We start from the raw sequence: 8,639 nt of genomic DNA on the forward strand, positions 1-8,639 counted from the left end.
TACCCAATCAAAGTAGATGCAAAAACACAGGTATTGAAACAAACAATCTGCTGGTAAGTAGGACAATGAAAAGGCTGTTTTGAACAAACAGGAATATTTTACTGAACAAACTTGTTGAAATTCAACTGACTTTGAGCAGAGTTTGTTGAGTAAACACACATTAGCTCAGTGTTTGTCCTTTTGAAGTCCACTCAACTCAGAATAACGCTGATTAAGCAATTGCTGTGTGTGTGTGTGTGTGTGTGTGTGTGTGTGTGTGTGTTGTGTGTGTGTGTGTGTGTGTGTGTGTGTGTGTGTGTGTGTGTGTGTGTGTGGTGTGTGTGTGTGTGTGTGTGTGTGTGTGTGTGTGTGTGTGTGTGTGGTGTGTGTGTGTGTGTGTGTGTGTGTGTGTTCCGTGCGTGCGCGTACATGTGCGTACATGCCTTTGGCAAACAAGGTGGAAACTACAGACATGATGAGATATTCATCTTATATTAGATCTGACACGAAGACGTTACAGGACAGGAGAAAGATATATAGATTTTAACAAAAGGCAGGGAAATCCTGAACAGATCAAAAGTTATTTTATATATAATGTAAGATTATAAAAAATGTAACAAAAAGTTAAAAGACATGGACTACATGCTAGCGGTTAAAATTGACAATTGTGTCAAGTTCATTCATAAAAATGTTAAACAGAATGCAGACTCCTGTACGTTGTAAGAATCTAATGGAACCTTTAATGAGGAAATGTCTGAAAATACACTTTTGGAAATATGACTCATAACTGAGATTAGGTTCCTCCTCAAAGGATAAATAACAATGATTGCCAGGTCACCGTAATCCGCCTCTTGATTGATTCCTCTCTAGTTTGGGATGGAGACACAGCGGTCACTCCCCTCTAGTTTGGGATGGAGACACAGCGGTCACTCCCTCTAGTTTGGGATGGAGACACAGCGGTCACTCCTCTCTAGTTTGGGATGGAGACACAGTGGTCACTCCTCTCTAGTTTGGGATGGAGACACAGTGGTCACTCCTCTCTAGTTTGGGATGGAGACACAGCGGTCACTCCTCTCTAGTTTGGGATGGAGACACAGTGGTCACTCCTCTCTAGTTTGGGATGGAGACACAGTGGTCACTCCTCTCTAGTTTGGGATGGAGACACAGTGGTCCACTCCTCTCTAGTTTGGGATGGAGACACATGGGTCACTCCCTCTAGTTTGGGATGGAGACACAGCGGTCACTCCCCTCTAGTTTGGGATGGAGACACAGCGGTCACTCCTCTCTAGTTTGGGATGGAGACACAGTGGTCACTCCTCTCTAGTTTGGGATGGAGACACAGCGGTCACTCCTCTCTAGTTTGGGATGGAGACACAGCGGTCACTCCCCTCTAGTTTGGGATGGAGACACAGCGGTCACTCCCCTCTAGTTTGGGATGGAGACACAGTGGTCACTCCTCTCTAGTTTGGGATGGGGACACAGCGGTCACTCCTCTCTAGTTTGGGATGGAGACACAGCGGTCACTCCCCTCTAGTTTGGGATGGGACACAGCGGTCACTCCTCTCTAGTTTGGGATGGGGACACAGCGGTCACTCCTCTCTAGTTTGGGATGGGACACAGCGGTCACTCCTCTCTAGTTTGGGATGGGACACAGCGGTCACTCCCCTCTAGTTTGGGATGGAGACACAGTGGTCACTCCTCTCTAGTTTGGGATGGGGACACAGCGGTCACTCCTCTCTAGTTTGGGATGGGGACACAGCGGTCACTCCTCTCTAGTTTGGGATGGAGACACAGCGGTCACTCCCTCTATTTGGGATGGAGACACAGTGGTCACTCCTCTCTAGTTTGGGATGGAGACACAGCGGTCACTCCCCTCTAGTTTGGGATGGAGACACAGTGGTCACTCCTCTCTAGTTTGGGTGGAGACACAGTGGTCACTCCTCTCTAGTTTGGGATGGAGACACAGTGGTCACTCCCTCTAGTTTGGGATGGAGACACAGCGGTCACTCCTCTCTAGTTTGGGATGGAGACACAGCGGTCACTCCTCTCTAGTTTGGGATGGAGACACAGCGGTCACTCCCCTCTAGTTTGGGATGGAGACACAGTGGTCACTCCTCTCTAGTTTGGGATGGAGACACAGCGGTCACTCCTCTCTAGTTTGGGATGGAGACACAGTGGTCACACCCCTCTAGTTTGGGATGGGGACACAGCGGTCACTCCTCTCTAGTTTGGGATGGAGACACAGGTGTCACTCCCCTCTAGTTTGGGATGGGACACAGTGGTCACTCCTCTCTAGTTTGGGATGGAGACACAGCGGTCACTCCTCTCTAGTTTGGGATGGAGACACAGCGGTCACTCCCCTCTAGTTTGGGATGGGGACACAGTGGTCACTCCTCTCTAGTTTGGGATGGAGACACAGCGGTCACACTTAGGATCAGTCCAGGTGTTTGTCACAAGTTAATGTGAGGGAGAATGAGAAAGTACCATGGTTCAGTCCACAGTGATGATAATGGTTCCCATGCTGTATGTTTATAGTGCCCCCACCCAGGTGGTCATCGACATTTAGATCCTTCTCCCATACCCGGAGCATTAGATGGTGATGGGTATTTACATTGCCAAAGTGGATCATAGGTAGTACACCTGTCTGTGTTGATTTCCATTCCACAATTTGACGTAACCCTCTGGTTCGGCCCACCCATTACCCCTTATACTGAACCCACCGTCCACAAAGACAGTCAGTCTGCCTCTCCCTACCAACAGAGGGCAGCAATCAGGAGACAGGTTGGGAGAACTCACCCCACAAGCTGTCTGTTCTGTCTTGTTTTTCTCAATCCCATTGGCTATCACATTCTGACGAGTAGCTGCTTGTAGATTATCCCTCACCTTAGTGTCAGAAAACAAGTCACGCAGAGGGAGAACAGTGAAGGATAGGAGTGTCTGGGATCCTTTGTAGACTATTCAGACATTTTTTGAAGCCTTCAGAGTCTGGTTTGGTCAAATCAAATTAAATCAATTTAATCAAATACATGTTTAGCAGATGTTATTGTGGGTGTAGCTGAACGTTTTTTTGTTCCTAGCTCCAACAGTGCAATAAATATCTAACAATACACAACAATACACACAAGTCTAAAAGTAAAAGAATGGCATTTTGAAATATATAAATATTTGGACGWGCAATGTCGGAGTCCGGAAAACTATAGTTTGTTAACAATAMATTTGTGGAGTGGTTGAAAAACGAGTTTTAATGACTCCAACCTARGKGTRTGTAAACTTCCAACTTCAACTGTATATTTTAYGTCCCCCCCACTTCTAAAACCAAAGTTACGCCCCTGGCTGTAGATGTCCTAAAGTGTGCTCAAGGTGATGCGCTGGGCTGGGCTGACAGCACCACCCTCTGAAGAGCCCTGCAGTTACGGACGGTGAAATTGCCGTACCAGGCGGTGATACAGCCTTATGCTCTCAGTCGTGCATCTGTAAAAGTTTGTGTGGGTCTTAGGGGCCAAGCCGAATTTATTCTGCTTCCTGTGGTTAAAGAGGTGCTGTTGTGCCTCCTTCACCATGCTGTCTGTGTGTGGTGGACCATTTCAGATTGTCAGTGATGTGTACGCCGAGGAACTTGTTCACCTTGTTCACCTTGTTCACTGCGGTCCCGTTGATGTGGATAGGGGCGTGCTCCCTCTGATGTCTCCTGAAGTCGATGATCAGCTCCTTCATTTTGTTGACATTGAGGGAGAGGTTATTTTCCTGGCACCACTCCGCCAGRGCCCTCACCTCCTCCCTGTAGGTTGTCTCGTCATTGTTGCTAATCAGGCCTACCACTGTTGTGTCAACTGCAAACTTCATAACTGAGTTGGAGGCGTGCATGACCACGCATTCACGAGTACAGGAGGGGGCTGAGCACGGACCTTTGTGAGGCCCCAGTGTTGAGGATCATTGTAGTGGAGGTGTTGTTGCCTACCTTCACCACCTGGGGGCAGTCCATCAGGAAGTCCAGGGTGGGGTTCAGACCCAGGTCCCCGAGCTTAATGAAGAGCTTGGAGGGTACTATGGTGTTAAACGCTGAACTGTAGTCAATGAACAGAGTTCTTACATAGGTATTCCTCTTGTCCAGATGGGATAGGGCAGTGTGCAGTGTGATGGCTGATTGCATCATCCATGGATCTATTGGCACAGTATGCAAATTGCAGTGGGTCAGCCCTCCCCACCTGACACCTCAGTGCTGTGGCTCAGGAAACCCTTGTCATAACCTGTAATACTGTCTTCATTATAAAGACCTTTGAACCCTGCCCACTCAACACATTTAACAACCCCATGCCATCAGACAACCCCATACTAAGACATGTCTGCACCTGGGACACAGAGACCTGGTTCAGGGTGGCCAAGCAGGTGCGGATTCCAGTCACCCTCTTCATTCTCCCCCCAAGGTCCACCAGGTGAATGTAGTGGGTTCCATAAGTGTCAATGAACTGCTGGTACGGCTCACTGCTGTTGGACGTGTACTCCTTTGTGAGAGAAGCTATGTACTGGTACTGTGGGTGGGTCTACTGGAATCTAGGAGATGGAAAAGAGCAAGGGTACTGTGAGGGTAGGTGGTGTGACAGGGTCCTGTGAGGGTGGATGGTGTTGAAATGGTACTGTGAGGGTGGGTGTTGTTGACAGGGTACTGTGAGGTGGGTGGTGTTGACAGGGTACTGTGAGGGTGGATGGTGTTGACATGTTACTGTGAGTGTGGTGGTGTTTGACAGGGTACTGTGAGGGTGGATGGTGTTGACATGTTACTGTGAGGGTGGGTGGTGTTGACAGGGTACTGTGAGGGTGGTTATTGTTGACAGGGTACTGTGAGGGAGGGTGTTGTTGACAGGGAACTGTGAGGTTGGGTGTGTAGACAGAGTACTGTGAGGTTGGGTGTTGTAGACAGGGTACTGTGAGGGTGGGTGTTGTTGACAGGGTACTGTGAGGGTGGGTGGTGTTGACAGGGTACTGTGAGGGTAGGTGGTGTTGACAGGGTACTGTGAGGGTAGGTGGTGTTGACAGGGTACTGTGAGGGTAGGTGGTGTTGACAGTGTTTGTTGTTATTGTTTGCTATGAAGAAATGACAATGTCTCAATGTAATAAATTGCATCAGTTACCAAATTAGTCACCCTAGAATATCTCTGTTTCTCTTTCTATCACACACAGTGATCTCTGTGTCCTCCTCAAAGTAGTCACCCTAGAATATCTCTGTTCTCTCTTTATCCACACACAGTGATCTCTGTGTCCTCCTCAAAGTAGTCACCCTAGAATATCTCTGTTCTCTCTTCTATCCACACACAGTGATCTCTGTGTCCTCCTCCCCTCTTTTTATAGGAAAGGAACAAAACACTAAACTTAGTGTTATCCTCCTTCTCAAGATAGCAAATGTTTGAGCTTTAATTTTATCTCAATGTTTAGCTGCACAATACAATGTGCAGATGAGAATGACAGTGTTGTTTTTATTCTTTTCAGATTATTAATAGGATAGTGTGTAAGGACCGACGCCGGACAGGAGAAAGCAGGTACGGGGAGTCAAACACATTAATAGGGAACAGACATAGAACACGACAGGAACAGCGTCAGCACACGGGTAAACAAGGACATATGACAAACATCAGTCCCGAAGCAGGGAACAGAGCTAGGGAACAGACAGATATAGGGAAGGCAATAACACAAGTAATAGAGTTCAGCTGAGTCAAATGAGTACAGATGCGCGTGACGGAGAAAGGCAGGTGTGCGTACTGCTGGTGGCTTGATTGCATAATCCTGGAGAGCCTGGCGCCCTCGAGTGCCAGCGAGGAAGAGCGGGAACAGGCGTGACAGTACCCCCCCCCCCCCTCCTAGGGGCGCCACCCGGCATCCCCGCCTGGGCGAGCCGGCCGAGACATGGGCGCTGGCAAGCAGGCTGGGAGGGGGGAAGAAGAGCGGGAAGAAGAGCGGGAGGAAGACTGGAGGAAGAGCGGAAGCACGCGTGACATAATGTGTCAGTGTTTACAGAATGCCACAGTGAGAAGGGTTTATCACATCGTAGAAGCATGTTTTTTCTTTGTCATTATGGAGTATTGGTGTAGATTGATGAGCGGGGGGATGGGACGATTTAATCCATTTTAGAATAACGTTCAAAAATGTGGAAAAAGTCCACCAGAGCTGTTTCAGAGAATTGAATGTTCATTTGTCTACCATAAGCCGAGAATTTGTCAGTATGTTCAACCGGCCTCAGAACTGCAGACCACGCGTAACCACCAGCCAGGACCTCCACATCCGTCTTCTTCACCTGCGGGATCATCTGAGACCAGCCACCCGGACAGCTGATGAAACTATGGGTTTGCACAAATGAAGAATTTCTGCACAAACTGTCAGAAACCATCTCAGGGAATCTCATCTGCGTGCTCGTCGTCCTCACCAGGCTGACCTGACTGCTGTTCCGCGTCGGAACCAACTGCGGACCAAACTTCAGTGGGCAAATGCTCACCTTTGTGGCCACTGGCAAGCTGGAGAAGTGTGCTCATCAATGGCTGAATCCCGGTTTCAACTGTACCTGGGGCAGATGGTAGACAGCGTGTATGATGTCGTGTGTACGAGCGGTTTGCTGATGTCAACGTTGGGAACAGAGTGCCTCATGGTGGCGGTTGGGTTTTTTGGTATGGGCAGGCATAAGCTACAACTAACACATTTTATCAATGGCAATTTGAAGCACAGAGATACTCTGATGAGATCCTGAGCCCATTGTTGTTGCTATTCATCCGTTGCCAACACCTCATGTTTCAGCATGATAATGCACAGCCCCATGTGCACGGATCTGTACACAATAACTGGAAGCTGAAAAAGTCCAGCATACTCACCAGACATGTAGCCATTGAGCACGTTAGGTAGCTCTGGATTGACTGTACAACAGTGTGTTCCAGTTCCTGACAATATCCAGCGACTTCGGACAGCCATTGAGGAGGATTGGGACAACATTCCACAGGCCACAATCAACAGCCTGAATCAACTCTATGTGAGGGAGATATGTCATGCTGTATGAGGCAAATGGTGGTTAACCCAAATACTGACTGGTTTCTGATCCATGCCCCTACTTTTTTATTTTAAAGGTATCTGTGACCAACAGATCATATCTGTTATTCCCAGTCGTGTAAAATCCATAGATTAGGGCCTAATGAATACTTAAATTGACTGATTTCCTATGATCTGTAACTCAGTAAACTCTGTTGTATGTTGCATTTATATTTTTGTTCAGTGTATGTTACAGAGACATTTAACATTGTTGGAGAACATGAATGTGGGTTGTACTCAACTCGTTACACAATGAACTGTGGGTAACATTACACTCTTTGTGGTTACAATGTATAATTACAAAAGTATATTTCATTCATTTTCATGAAATCGTAGGATGTTCTTAAAGGCGAAATGAAGAAAAGAAGAAAAAAAACAAACATGAAATGGTTCAGTAAATATTGTGACTTCCCTGCTCCAGGTTTACTGAACACCCACCCTGGAGGTCATCATCACGCCCCCCTGGGTCCTTATCCCACACCTGGAGCTCTAGAGAGGACTGGGTGTTTACATAGTCCAAAGTTGAAATGTGTATGCCAAAGTGGATCATAGGTAGTGATCCAGCGGGTCTGCCTGTGCTGACCTGAACACCACAGTTTGACGTAACCCTCCGGTTCAGCCATCCCATCACCCCTTAGACTAAATCCACGTCCACATACAGTCGACTGTTAGTTGCCTCTTCCTGTCTGCAGGGGGCAGCAATCAGCAGAGAGGTTGGTGAATATCACTAGACAGAGTGTCTGTTCTATTTTGTTTTTTCTCAATTCCCGCTGTCTATCACATATTGACTAAATAGCAGCTCTGTGATTATCACTCCACCTTATTGTCATTAACCGACCCATACAGAGGATACAGCGAGAAGGACATGATGTCTGGAAACCTTTTAAGACTGTTCCGACTTTTAATTTGCAAAAACATTATAAATATTAGGCTGTTTAAAAATGGGGTATGCTTTATGCAGTGTATTCACCGTTTAGCAAAATGTGAAAAAAGAACATTTATAGTAAAACATTTTATATATCTATATATTACATTTGTTCTTCCTCTCCCCATCGTTAAATTACTTTTTAATACTCACAGATCTTCAATATCTCGGGCTCTCTGTCTGTCTCATTTCTCACCACAAAATGATCTGTGCTCTTTGTCTCTCTCATAAAGAGTGCACAGACCCTAAACAGCTGTAGGTAGTTATCTTATCAGATATAAGCTACATGAGTCCAAAGGTTCATCATCACATATCTAACTACAGTATACCTCAAGATCAAAAGCACAAATGTACATGATGAAAAGATACAATGTTTAACCCAGTGCATGTAGCCTAATGGTGGTGGGACTGTTGATGGTATAGATCTACAGAATGCCACTTCAAGGAGGACAAAGGGCTGTCCTGAGTAGTCTGTATAGTGAGAGATAAGGAGCTGTTTCAGTAGTAGTAGTCTGTATAGTGAGAGGATAGAAGCTGTTATCAGTAGTAGTAGTCTGTATAGTGAGAGGATAGAAGCTGGTATCAGTAATGGTGAGAGGATAGAAGCTGGTATCAATAATAGTAGTAGTAGTCTGTATGGTGAGAGGATAGAAACGCTGGTAACAGTAAT

This window comes from Salvelinus sp. IW2-2015, unplaced genomic scaffold, assembly GCF_002910315.2.
Source record: "Salvelinus sp. IW2-2015 unplaced genomic scaffold, ASM291031v2 Un_scaffold1726, whole genome shotgun sequence".
NCBI classification, from domain to species: Eukaryota; Metazoa; Chordata; class Actinopteri; order Salmoniformes; family Salmonidae; genus Salvelinus; species Salvelinus sp. IW2-2015.